This window comes from Gallinula chloropus (assembly GCF_964237585.1).
Source record: "Gallinula chloropus genome assembly, chromosome: 2".
Taxonomy (NCBI): Eukaryota; Metazoa; Chordata; class Aves; order Gruiformes; family Rallidae; genus Gallinula; species Gallinula chloropus.
In genome coordinates, this window is record NC_140086.1 from 42,342,783 (window position 1) to 42,357,468 (window position 14,686).

Sequence of the window (14,686 nt, forward strand, 5' to 3'; positions counted from 1 at the left end):
TTTAAGTATATGATCTTGTTTGGCAATGTTATACCACTAAAGTGAATTCAAATTTAAGTCACAACTTTGGCTTGCTACAGATCTCAAATAGCCTATTCTGCTTGAGTTTTCAAAGCCTGACTGCCATCATGTCACTTTGCTTTTCATTGCTATTCCTAAGAGGAGACAATAAAGCTTCCCTATCTTACAAAGACTTACCATCAATAAATTTAAATGCTGAAATGTCACTGATCATAAAGATACAAAACATTTTTCTCAAATAAGAGATTCAGACAGCACTATTTTTTAAACAGAATATTAGATTTTTCTTTCCACAAAAAAAAAAAAAAATCCACTGCACCAAGTATAAGTGCATGCAAGAGAAACCAGATTGTGACAAGTCTAGACAAAGGCTGGGTATGATGAAAACCACAGAAGCACGTTTGATACTACGGAGCTACTTCCCCCCCAACGTGTCTGGAAATTTTACGAATTTATGAATGCCTTCACAAGACATTTCAAAGGTAGTCCATCAGATACATACTGTACCTCATGATCTGATAGCCCCCCAGAATGGCAAAAGACTGCATGAACATACTGTTCATCCCTCCCTGGGCTACAGCGACAGTAATGTTTATGCATGTATGACACAAGCCCCAGCTGGCTTTCTCCTTTTCTGGATGAATCTGCTCTTACACAGTCTTCTAGCAGCTAGACCAAATCAAGGGACATTATGTTATGACTATGAAACAGTCAGACATTCTGGTAATCTGAGGCAAGTTTTTCCTCATAATGGAGGAATCCAACTTACTTATAAATATGAGATAATGGGAGACAGCCCTAGCACACCACTTTTTCTCCTGGTAAGGAAAAGCAAATAGGACTGTGAAATACAGTAACTCTATAACTCTGCTTGCTGGAGCCACTCAGTGACTGAAATTGGAAGCTAAAAAATCCCCACTGAATCATGAGCTTGACTTTAAAACAAATACCTCCACTTGGACTGAAATTGCTTTTTAAAAACACTGCATTGATAAAAATTGAAAAATCTTTATAACTAATTTTAACTTGAAAGAAAGAAGAAATAAAAAGAAGCCTCTTCTCCTAGAGGAGAAACTCGCCAAAAACCAAGGTAGATTCATTAAATACTCTGGTGTTTCTGAATCTTTATTTTCTTGCCAATTGCTTGGCCCAAAATTCGAGTGTAGCTATAAAAGAATGACATAATGTACTGAACTCAGTGAATCACTGTAGTATGATCTGATGGGGTCAGAGTACCAGCCAAGGCTGACATTGCTGCTATATAACATCTGTACAGGATGGGAAAACAAAACAAAACCAAACCCTACACCAATCTCTGTGGTGAATCACCAGGAATTTTAAGCAAGGGCTAGCACACTATGCTATATTCATATAAATTAAACCCCAGGTTTATTCACCTAGATGTTCACAGTTTTCAAGTGCCCTTCTTGTAGGTCTTCCTTGATTGGCACTACTGATGGAGGAAGAACCTTGGAGCATCTCAGTGCAGAGAGCCAAGGACACAGAGGCCAGAAGAAAAACAGGCTCTGTTGTGGGAGCCTCACTCAGTCTCCCCTAAGGAGGATACCCATCTCTCGACTCAGTCACCTCACAGAGTACCGCAGGCTCAGAACAAAGAGAAATACAAACGTTTCCTCCCACTCCTGAGCAGCCTGGGTCTCTAAGCAAGCTCTAGGAGTCTTTTGAGAAAGGACTGCAAAGAGCATCTACTAACAAATTTGAATATTAAAGAAGCAATTTTATTCTGCCTGGCCCTGCAGACTATCAAGAAAATTGTTGCATTACTCAGAGTTGTCCTACATACATTGCCAGACATGTGCTAAATACGTATTTAACCTGAAGTTCAAGTTGTAGGAAAACAAACAAACTAACCTAAAACTACAGGACTGAAAATAACGAGGGAAGTTATTGCATATAAAATACAATTAGTGCTGCAGAGCTGCTATAAAAAAAACCCCAAAACACCCTATAACATAGAACTACCAAAAGAGCAGTCCCTCTGCTCCCGCTTACAGTCACTAATCATGCATTTCAGAGTTAGGCAATGTCAGAAGAAAGGTTGCCTGTGCAAAATTAATCCAGTCCCTTTGGGTATACGCATTATGATACAGTCTTGTAATTACACATTCACACACTGTTTTTCCCCTCAGGACCACTGCTGCATTCAGTTCACAGGAAGGAATAGTGCTCTGCTAAGAAATCAGCTGGACAAGCTTCTGTTTCTCTTTTGTTTCCTCTTCCAGGGCTGATACGTGGTTCTGTGCTGCCGTGTTTGCCGTCTGCTGCCCAACCTTGCCTTACTAACAGAATTAGTGTCCTCCTGGGCTTTTCAGGAGTGCTCATCACAGCAATACTCCACTGGTTCACATATATTAATGGATTTATTTTCTGAGCAGTTCTGAGTGTCTGAGATAGTGTTGTAACTGCTTCAATTTTACGTCATTTGGAAATTCAGGTATAAACTTTCCGCTCACTTTGAATGGGCATAAACCAAGAGTTAATGAATTCATCTGAGCACCCAGGAAAGAAGAACATATGAAACCAGTGCCCACTTTTGAAGGTCTGGTTTAAAAGATTTATCTAGCATTCTTATATAAAATGTATGGCAGGTATGGAATCCAGTCTCAGAAAGGATAATTTAACTGCCTTGAGCCTGAAACTCTCTTCCCGAAAACTTCCATTTTTCACAGCAGATTAAAAGACATTTTACAGAAAAACAAGCTCCTTTGCTGCCTAGTCTGGAACCACTTCCTCTCTCTCGTTCACTCTCAGAAATTTGGATTGCATATGTGATATGCTCCTTCAGCATCCCTGACTCCTTCTGCTCCACTGCCATCTCTCTTACTCTTGATTCTTCGCTATCCCTTCACTATCTATGCACACCACAGGTCCAGGCTTCAGGCTTTCCTAGTCTCTCTTCTGGAGTGTTGGGTTAATGCCAGATGCAGTGATCTGGCAGTGTTAGGTTAACAATTGGACTTGATGATTTTAAAGGTTCTTTTCCAACCTAAGTGATTCTGCAGTCTATGATTATAAACAACTTTTATCCTGAATTTAGCTTTTTTTTTGGTCTAACCATTCTCATTTAATTTTCCTTCTTTTCCTTCTTCTACCTCAATCCCTTCTTTTTCCACCCAAGTCTCCACACTCTCACTGTCATGTCATCCTCTGCACCTCTGCCCTGTTAGTTCTTCCCCGTTTGCCAAATCCATCTCTATTTGAATCTGTATTGCACAGACTCCTCCCAAATCCTTTTCAACTTTCATTGCCCTCTCCTTGTCAATTCTTCCCTCACATCATTTTTGATGGGAGAATGATTTTATGCCAAACACATTCAAAATCCCATTAAAAATTCAGAAAGACATGATATCTCTTGACACTAAGTTCTAGGAGCACGCAGGTCCTGCTGGTCACTGCAGGCTCTCACACCTGCAGAAATAAATAGCTATAATACAATTTTATAATACAACTTCCATATATTTTTATTGAAAATTAGTATTTTTACCTAATAGCACATATATGGGGAAGGAGACTGCCTTTCAGCATCGCTCTTTTAGGTACAATGCTCCCCTGAAAGAATACTTAGGTCTGCAGGAGCTGGGGACAGTTTCATGCCTTAATGTCTTGCGGCACGATGAAACCTTTCATTGGCCTCTGCACTTCTTAAGTCAGGGACATTCGGTCAATTTTATTATATAAATGGTATCTGCCCGTGATTTTCAAAGTGTGAATAATAATGAAGTTGCATTTATGATGCTTAATTTGATTTTTAATTTGGCCTCTGTGGGTCAGCGCCTGAGAGAACGGCGGTCGCTGATAGGCATCGTCATGCGGAGAAATCTGCATTCAGGCCAGCTGTGTTTATGTATCGTTCACACTGGTATCATACAATGGAGAAAATCACAAATTTGACTCTAATTGTGGCAGCTGTGTTCAGTGAAGTGTCCAAATTAGAAACGACCTATAAAAGACTCTATTACTTGTAAAAGGAATGTGCTCTGGGGAGTTTTCTACACAATGGAATATTTTGGGAGCAAGCTTTCAAAACAAATAGGAGATTATAGATGAATGAAAACCATGAATGATGCATGTAGCCATGAATGAACTTTCTGAATGTATCATTGTGCCCTTTGATAGAAAATATTTCTCAAAAGTCTCAAAACATTTGAGTTTCAAGTCCCAGTAAAACTGGCTGTAGCAGGACCTGACAAAAGAAATACTAAAGCAGAGTTTTAAAAGGCAAAGGAAAGAATATTCTGCAAGCATTAAAGATAAAGCTGTGCATACACTGATAGGCTAAACGTAACTTCTGCAGCATAGGCTGTCAAACCAAAAAGCATTACTTGATCAGGAGATCTGAAACCAGGAATTCTAGCCAGTTTGCTGGTCTACCTGGTGGTTTTGTCAGCTGAATGCTGGACTTATTTATAAATTACATCTAAACTCTTCTGTTGTGCCACACAGAGCTTCTTAATGACAGAAGGATTTACTGAAAGTGCTGTGTTGGAGTGAGTGAAACTCACCTTGTAAAAAAACGAAACAAGGCAAAAACATTCACAGATGTTCTTAGATATACTTTAACATATTTTATTTCAGTTCATTTTTTATTCAAAACATTGGCTTCCCCGAAACGTCACTGTTTTCTATGTGGTCAAGGAAGTAGATTTGTGGAGATTTCATCATTCAGTATTTTTTATGTTGCGGTACAGCCTGCACCACAATAACCTGGCACTTACTTCACTGCCTAAAATACTTATAGAAGAAAATAAATTTAAGATGACTGAAGGCTCTCTCAACTTCCAAAATAAATGAAAAGAAAAAAGTTTTAAAATTTTTGAGTGAATCGGACTCTGACAAGATTCAGAATATGAATGATACAGGTCTGGGTTACAGGAGATTAGCTGTAGAAAGATTTAAATAGAACATTCAATTTGTGGCTTAGTACTGCAGCACTCTGGGCACTTTTTCTTAACTCCACAAAATATAACTGAATTCTGTGTCTCCTAAACATAAAATCCACCCTTAAGTAGGTCATTAAGGTTAACTTTATATAAAGCAATCTATAATGTAGGAAAGGCTGTCTAATATTCCTACAGATTTAGAAAGCAAGGTCTCAATGAAACACTCATAAAAAGACATCTTTCAGCTTGGGAAAAAAGCTCAAAGACTTCTTAAAATGCCTTGTGTTCAAAATTACATGGTTATCCCAAAAGAGCTCTGTGTATTTTCATGTGAGACCCATCTCAATCTTTTCCAATGGATGACAGGACAGAAAGGGACATCTTCACTATATCAGATCACTCAGAGCCTCATCAAACCTGATCTTGAATATCTCCAGGGATGGGGCCTGTAGTAATACACATATGACGGCAGTTCTTATGAAGAACATAGGGAGTTCTCTGAGTCTGCTGCAATGTTACTATATTAAGCATACAAATAATAATTGTATCATGGGTACTCACCTGCTACGGTGGTTAGGACTTCCAGCATATGATTTTTTTCCATGGACTATGTAGACCCAATCACATAACTTTGAGACTCTGAAACAGCATTATGTAGCATGTTGATAGAAACATAAAATGACATAAACAGGTTTTTGGAAGGTTTTCTGAGGTTAGGACTAACACTCAGCATTCAGAGGAGGAAGATGTGTCTGCCTGAAAGATGTAGGTGTTAAGAGAGTAGAGAGAGGCCCATCCACAAGCACTGTATTCAGACAGCTTGGGCTGCTGAAGGAGAAAAACATATTTCTGATGATGTTTCATACAGAGGGTTCAGCAGTGGAGCATCAGATGTAGTGGAGCATCAACACCTCTGTCAGGAAGGGTCCCCTTTCTGAGGCAGGTCTCCATTGCATCGTTATGCATATTCCTGCCAGCTCCACAATGCAAACCCTGCAGTAAAGGTGGTATGATTCAGCGAAAATTGGCCTAACCATGTTTCTGTAACCTCTCTGTTCAGGCTTCAGTCTCTTGTGCTAAAGTAACCTCTGACTTATAGCAAGGGGCAAGATCATTTTGCAGCTTCTGATGAAGATCTTGAGATACATCCTCCAGCTGTGCCTTCACAGAACAAACCGTGGCTGCAGTCCCTCTCAAGAGGGAGGTTGGCTGGGTCATGTTCTACTGACGACTTCCTGTTACAAAGACTCAACCGCATAAACAGGGCACCCTACAGAGAATAAAAGCATAATAGGATCTCCCATGCTTGAATAAGAGACTGGAGCTTTTATTCACATTTTAACTTCATTAAAAAGTCCTGATTACTTCTGGAGTATGGTCCTATCTCCCTTGGGACAAATACGCCATGAGAACAAAATTCATTTTCACTGTTTTCACTCTGTTAGCAGCAAAGACGTCTTGTCTGTTTGTGTGCCTCATTGCCTCAATGGGAAAACAGCTTGTGCAACACGTGCTAAAAATGCAAGCCATTTAGATCTAAGAGAAGGCACGTCTTTGTCCTGAATAATGGTCAAAAAATGGATTTCTGAGAAACGTATCTTAGAGTTGACTTCTTTGGAACAGATGCAAAATATGTATGATATGTTTACATGTTTGAAGAAAGGTTATATTTTTCTGAAACACTTGAGGTGATTTCAGATTCCTCATGCCTATACAAAAGGCAGAGATTTATTTTTTTCCATTTGCAGTGCTGTCATTAGAATGCCAATTTTAGGACAAATGTATATAAAAAAAGAATAGAAACAAAAGGCTGTAATTTATAAAGAAACTCAGAAACTGATAGGCATACTTTTAACTTGCCACTTTTAAATCTTCAGCTACACCTATTTTTTTTCAAACACAACTAGCTAGTTTGCTGGTTTAATTACATATATAATTATAAAGCATTGTTGTGAATTTAGCCTCTATTACATTGACTGAGTTTAGCCCACCGTAGTTGTTTTTCATGCTGCAACATTACTTCAGACCTCCCTGAACTGAAATGTAATCTTCTTGGATGCTTTTTCACTGCCAGGTAATCACACACTATTCAATCATTTTAGACTCCTATCTACTTCTCACTCACTTCAGCAACTCTAATGGACGACCCTTGTCCCAAGTTCATTCATTCCAACTTCACGACGTATTGCACCCAATAACACATGTTTCCATCTGGCTAGCAGTAAGTAATACAGAAGCAATACAGACATTTGCATTGCATTTAGTTCACTCACAGCAGTGCAGCCGATCTGACAAAATTCTTCCTGACACAGTGTTCATTTACACGAGTTCAATTTGCAGGCTGTATTTGATTTCTCCTTACAAAATTTGTTGTGAAGCTTGCTGGCACCTCCTTTTTTATCTCATTGTTGGAAAATTACAGGTAAAAGACGCAATGTAAATTCAAAATCCAGATACATGTATGCAAGGGTAATAAGTTTTTTACTGGTTTTATTTCCTTTTAAAAGGAACCAAAATTTAGAAGCAGAGGAAAATTGTCTTCATGTTCACATAACAGCAAGTCAACATTTACATGTTTCAATTCTAGTATGGCTACTCAGACTTATGGGAAAACCCTAGGCCAGGATATTCTCCCTTGGTAGATCTTGTTATATCAAAAATAGACTTCTTGTATAGCTTAAATCTTTGGAACCATATACTGACTCAAATATATGAAAAATGCATGAGTCCTATCACAACAAATCAACGATTAAGAGATACAGGGAGAAGACAAATGCAGTGTGAAGAAAGGAAAACGATACTTGCATCACTTAAATATTTACATCATACATGAAAAAACACATCATATGCACCTAAATTTATGCAGTCTGCTAGTTTTAAAGCACAGGAGGCTGACATGGATGAAGGTACCAGGAAACTGAACAAAACCAGAGATAAAATCTCTTCATTGAATGGTGCCTGGAGCTATTAATTGGAGACTGCTGCTACTTGACTACATCTACCCTAGCAAATATCCAAATACCTTTCTTTTTACTATTCCTCCCTTTTGAAAACAGGCAGAGAAAAAAAGAAAGGCTGTCGATGAAGATGAATGGGGCTATCACCAGAAGCCCGAGAGAGTTCTGGAAAGGAAAAAATCACAACATCTGCGGTTTGTGGGTTGCTCGTGAAAGTAGCTGAACTGAAAAGCATTTCCCAAAGCTTAGGAGAAAATATTAAGATTTACGTGAGGACAAAGATGTGCTTTGAAGCTTTTTGGCCATTTGCTTTGCTGACCCTTAAGCAAACAGTTAAATCATGTTCTGTTTTGAATAAATTACTTCTGATTTACTTTAATTTACTTGCAGGTATGAGAAACAGGACCAAGAGAGTTGAGCATTGAGGTGAAGGAGGTATACACGAGAAGTGAAAACCTTCAAAAGGCACATGAAAAAATTATTTAATACCTCTTTCACCAAAAGTGACTGTAGCACTTCCAAAGTACAGTTACAATAGCCTTTTTAAAAGCTGTAAGAAGCAACAGTAATAACAAAAAGTAGTGTTCTCCCTGCATTTCCCATTGCCATTTAACACATAGGATGGATGGCTGGCTTCTTAGCATCACAGGAGAAATCCATCTACAGCTGATAGCACCTACTCGGCTGTGCAAAGGCCTCAATCACACATCATTGTTCAAAAGTCCCTCCACTCCATATAGAAAGGTAGTATTCAGAAACCTGTTTAAGCAGTGCAGGTTTCATATGCAGTGCATAATAAAAGGCAAAACACCTCAGCACGGTGATTCAAAACCCCAACACATTTAAACAATGAAGTGTCCAGAGCCTGCTCGCCAGAAATGCTTAGCACAGAGATGTTTCTGACAGCCCATTTCTCTCCTAAGCTGAAGAAGCTGACTCAGTGCCACAGGCAAGCATCTCAGGCCACCAAAGATGGAAAGCCTCATTCTCTGTGTAACAACTGCCCTCTCCCTCCAAAATCCACCCCAAGAACTTTATGAGATAAAGGGGTATTTTAAATTGTATTTCAAAATGCGGTTCTGTTTTATACTCAGCTGAGGCTAATCTATAACATTTGTGACCAGAATCACACTTGGACATAGGAGGCATCCAATTTTCTTCTTCCAGCACAAGGCATTTCAAAGCTAAAAGCATGTTCCAACCACCAAGTTAAAAGGGGTTGAAAATAACCCTTTTCTTTTAGAGGCTGAGACTACTGAACGAGTCCACAGAGAATTCACAGAACCAAGGGTAAAGATCCCAGGACTGCCTCCTCCCAGCACAGTTCCTGCTCTAAACACATAAATGTTATATAAAAGACAGGTACCACCATTACCTTCTCTGATAGGTCCATTTCAAAGGCCTAATGTGAAGGGCCTGAATCCATTATTAATTAACTCAACAGTTATCCTAGTGTGTGGTAGAAGCACTATAGATGCATTACCATACCACAACTTTCAACTGTTCTTTAAAACATTCTGAAAAGTACTTTTTCCATAATCAGAGTCATTAAAATGCTCTTATTAGCAGAAGACCTGATGGTGCTGTTCATTCTTTGCAACTAGAAGAGCATTAGAGGCTGGACTCTCTGAACACAACAGCTTTGAATGGCGCCAGCGTTAAAACTGATCTTAAACTCTGTCAGTGCTCAGTGTGAAAAGAAACAGTTTCAGAGGCAAATATTCCTGTAACTCCTGTCAGTGCCTCGAAGTGATGTGGGCTGTAATGGTTTCCTCAGCTGTCTTCTGTCTGTAGAGGGAAGGCAAGGGCTCAGCAGAGTGGTGCAGACTTGGGCAGAGGTAAGCTCCTGGGAATTACTGCTGCAGTACCTCTTCCCGGTCCTGCCCACGCTACCTATGGGTTGCCACCGAAGTCAAGCATTGGAATCAAGTAGTCTGGCCCAGCTACTAAGCTGAATTTGCCGGCATAGATTGAATATTCCTCCCTCTACCTGTGGAAAGATGCTTCAAAACAAACCAAAACCAAACCAAAACCAACAACAAAACAAAACAAAAGCCCAACAAGCTTTTTCCCCTTTTTTGGTTATCACATGTACTTCCAACACACAAAACATGGAATAAAATAAGTCCTTTAGGGAACATGAGATGGTCTTTTACTACCTACGGAAATCACACCTCAATACCGGCTAGCCAGCCACCCCCCAAAAGGCAGAGTATTTTCAGACATCTCTCATTCAGATTTGTGTTTACTGACATCTACTGGCTGCTCCGGCCCGCCGAACGCCAGAGGTGCGGCAGCTCAGCACTGCGCTAGCTCCAGCCACGTCACCACCATCACCCACGGCAGGGAAAACCCTTCCTTCCCCTCTCTACGTTTTACCACGGAAAATCTAATTTACACCTACCGTACTACTTCTAAAAAAATCATCTTTCTACAGGTACGATTCTTTAATAAGGTGCCTATTAAAATGACTCAAGTAGAAAGACACAGCAGAATCACAGAATCACTGGGTTGGAAAAGACTTTTGAGATCATCGGGTCCAACCATACCCGTCCTCTACTAAACCATATCCCTGAGCACCTCATCTACCCATCTTTTAAATACATCCAGGGATGGCAGCTCAACCACCTCCCTGGGCAGCCTGTTCCAATGCTCGATAACCCTTTTGGTGAACAATTTTTTTCCATATGTCTAAATGCAAAACCAGCCCCCACTCCTCCCTACACCCCCCCCCCCCACCCCCCAATAATCTTCCCTTTTGTGAAATAGAATCCAAGGATAATCCTCCTTTAACCAGGCAACACATACTTTACAAAGAAGTGCTGCTTGTAGAATACAGTTAATAAAATGATCTGTTGGACCAGAAGAACGAGTTGGATGATGCCATCACAGTGTATTTTGCAAACTTATACAGAAACAGATCACTTTGTTCACAGCAGTGAGGTGGTGAGGTGATTCACTAGCGCCCATGAGCTATTTAGAAAAAGAATACTTTCTACCAGCTAATACTCTACAAAAAATTTAAGGCAAGCAGAAAATAACCGATATTGACGGAAAACCAACAAGTGACACATTTATTCAGTGCGGTTGATGTCACAGGAATTTTTCCAATTGAAATCTCAATGGTTTTGTCATCTCACCTGAAAGACAGCAATTTTAGGGAAGTTGCACATTGTTCTATTGCGTTTCAGTATTGGTTAAATATAGTCTGGGGAACATCATCGCCTCTTGACACAAAATCAAAAAATGCTCTCTGAAATACTGCCTGAAGGGAGAGGAAGTCAAGGTTTGCTCTTCGAGTAAATGTGGCCGGTCAATATGAATGGCAAAATTTGATTCACCTTTAAAGAATTTCAGAATCATGAATTATGTCTGTTATAATACATTCTGCCACAACGTGAATTAATCTTACAGAAGAAATATTCAGAAACTTGCTGTTTTTTCAATATTGAATTAGCTAAAGCATTCACAGGAATTTTTCACATGAATTCACAAGGAACGGTTTCTCACTGATACTAAGTTGGCAAGAGCCAAAAGGTAACTGTACATCTTTCCTGTATTGCAGGCCCCAGATCTGGACACAATACTCCACATGGGGCCTCATGAGGGCAGGGTAGAGAGGGACAATCACCTCCCTGTCTCTGCTGGCCACCCCTCTTCTGATGGAGCCCAGGGTACCATTTGCCTTCTGAGCTGCAAGAGCACACTGCTGGCTCATGTTGAGTTTCTCATCTACCATGACACCCAGGTCCTTCTCAGCAGGGCTACTCTCAAGGAGCTCCTCTCCCAGTCTGTAAATATATCTGGGATTCCTCTGGCCTAAGTGCAAAACCTTGCATTGCAGTGTTGAACCACCCAGGCCCATCTTTCAAGCCTCTCAAGATCACTCTGGATGGCTTCCTTTCCTTCTATTGTGTCAACCACACCACAATAATGAATGCCAGGAAATTCTCATGGTGTTGCATTGCCAAATAATATTCCTTTTGTTCCGTTCTGCTAGGTGCTACCCAAGATGGCAAGGGCAAATTAGGCAGCATAGTAATATCACAGATAAATGCTCCTTTTAAATATGGAAATGCATTCTACAGCTCCCAAAATAAATTCTCAGATGAACACACACCATCCTGTGAAGTTTAATTAACTAGTGTTTCATTTTTTTTAAAATCAGCAGCCTTTGTGGAAGAGTATACAGAAGCTTCTTTAGTTGGCTACTGAAATGTTCAAGGCCAAATCTTCTCTCTGTGAAGAAGACACAACAGTTTCTGAAGACTTTACTGGTCAAATCCTCTATGAACAAATTATAAACCAACATATTTTCATGAATAAAAATATTATTGCCACATAACACTGCTAAGAAAACTGAAAGAGGTGTAATCCACTAACTTAATTGGAATATCAAGCATCATGGATTTGCTTTTTTGTTTATACGTAACTTTAATTAATTCTACCCTCTAATCCTTCAGTCAAATTGCTAAAACAAAATTCTTGTCCAATATATAATTTAAGTTTTATCTTTTTATTGTAGCCTTCCAGTACCTAGAGGAGAGCCTACAAGAAAGATGGAGAGGCACTCTTTATCAGGGTGTGTAGTGATAGGACATGGGAGAATGGCTTTAAAGTAAAAGAGGGAAGACTTGGATTAAATATTAGGAAGAAATTCTTTATTGTGAGGATGGTGCTCAGAGAGGTGGTGGATGCCTCCTCCCTGGCAGTGTTCAAGGCCAGGTTGGATGGGGCTTTGAGCAACCTGGTCTAGTGGAGGATGTCCCTGCCCATGGCAGGGGATTGGATCTAGGCTATCTTTGAGGTCTTTTCCAACCCAAACCAGTCTGTGATTCTGTTCTAAAATGAGAAAATACAGAGATAAAAATCTGTTGTCAGAGTGACAAACATTAGCTGCTCTTATTCTTTGTTGCTGGAGAGACACAGACACCACTGGCTGCACTCCAGTCACTCTTGGGGAGGGTCTTATTATTCCAGTATGTGAAAGAAGCACAAAAAATGCCCTGTAAAGTATGGTACCTAAAATTACAAGCAGTAAAACATTCATATTTTAAGATGAGAAGCATAATTTTAGCACTATGAACAATGCACCATTATAAACATGATAACAGAGATAACTAAAGGTAATCCTACTCCAAATAATAATCTTCTGTTTTTCCTATTTTCTACAAACTGTCCTGAAGCCTTCCACAGAAACAAGATGATAAAGCAGAGAAGGCATATACCTTGAAGATCACCAACCCCTTGAAGCTCTATTAATTAAGAAGCAAAAGCATTCTAAAATCCTTGTTAGTAACCCATAGCTCTAAAAGTTGATCTGAAGAACATTCTCATTATCTGAAAACCCAGTCAACACAGCTCCAGAAATCAGCAAGTAGCTACGCAGATCAGGAGGTAGGTACTTGAGAGAAACACTGTCTTAGACCAAACTTCACAAGGAAGAATGAAAGTGTAGTGCTGTAGATGAATATATAAGCTCATCCTAAATTAACTTAGTGGGATACCAGAAGCAGCGTAATGACATTAACACGGCATACTACATTGGATAAAATGCCTGAGAGGAGAGCTACTCTGAGTGGCCCTTTTCTAAAGGCTTACTGCAGGAACCGCTACTTTCAAGACCCAGATGCTCTCTTTGCATCACTGTATAGACTGCAGTTCATGTTTTTGTAAACAGATGAAGCGTGCTTTTAAGCAAGAACAGTCATTTCAGTAGCAACATTTAGTTTAAGAGTTTGTCACTGTAAATAAAGGTAGCAAAGGATGTCACTGTAAATAAAGGTAGCAAATTTAGCCACAGGCTATTTTAGCCTTCTTCAAAGACGGAGATATGCAGAACACACATCAGCTAATATTTAGAAGAAAAAGGGAATTATATGTCTGTCCATTATAGGAACTGGATACTCAGCTTCACATCAGTGGCAGGATCTTTGTCCATTTTTGAATAAAACCAAAAATCCAAGTAGTCATAGTTTGTAGGGTTTTTTTATAGAGTGCCTTTTAGAATTATTATACGAATTGCACATAAAATTATGGACTATTTTGCTTCCCCAACAATTAGGCCAACTTCCCTATTGTTGACTGTTATTTATTAATAAACATAGATTTGATATTGGTAATCCTTGCTATTGGTAAGCATAGCCTTTTATTGGTAAATCTCAAAGCACTTTTCAGTATTGGTATTTTTAACTCTTTATTCTTGAAGACAGTGAAGTAGAAGAGAAAGTGATTTCTTTGGCTTCTCTGGCAAGATACACAAGGAGGAGGGAAAGAAGAAGATGAGAGGGAGTGCAGTATTAAAGTTACTACCCAAATAGCAAGGTCTTTGGTTTCAATGTCCAAATTGTACTCTCTTCATTCATCCCTAGCAGAAATCATCTTAGACCAGCTAAAGGAATGATGAATACCTAAAAACATGCAGTGTCTTTTAGAAGATGCCTGCTTTACTTGGACAATAGTGGGAATGGCAGCGTCTAATCTTTTAGCAGTAAAGATATTCATTTCAAAATTGAGCAATAATATTTTAAGAACAATTTTTTACCAGCTAGGTTTGTTCTTAGTAAGCCCTGCAGAACCATACTGGAAACCTACGCTATTCCATCACCTGAAAGAGTGACAAAATGAACTCAAGAATGTGTCTCATACTTAGAATCCCATAATATTTCAAAAGACACATCTGCCCATGTTCATTGTTTCTCAGCGATCACAGATGAAGAATATCACAGTCAGAGAGACAGCTTTTATTGTTAGTCCTGCAAATAAAGTCTGGAGTTTGAAAAGCGGGCTGTGTTCCCTGTGATCATT

General features: G+C 39.4%; 1 protein-coding gene across 1 annotated transcript in view; it reads right to left on the reverse strand.

Annotated features, from left to right (window-relative positions):
- XKR4 (XK related 4) overlaps positions 1-14,686 on the reverse strand; it is a gene marked incomplete at both ends in the record, with an annotated part of 222,808 nt that overhangs the window by 142,917 nt on the left and 65,205 nt on the right. The gene's annotated exons all lie outside the window — the stretch shown is intronic.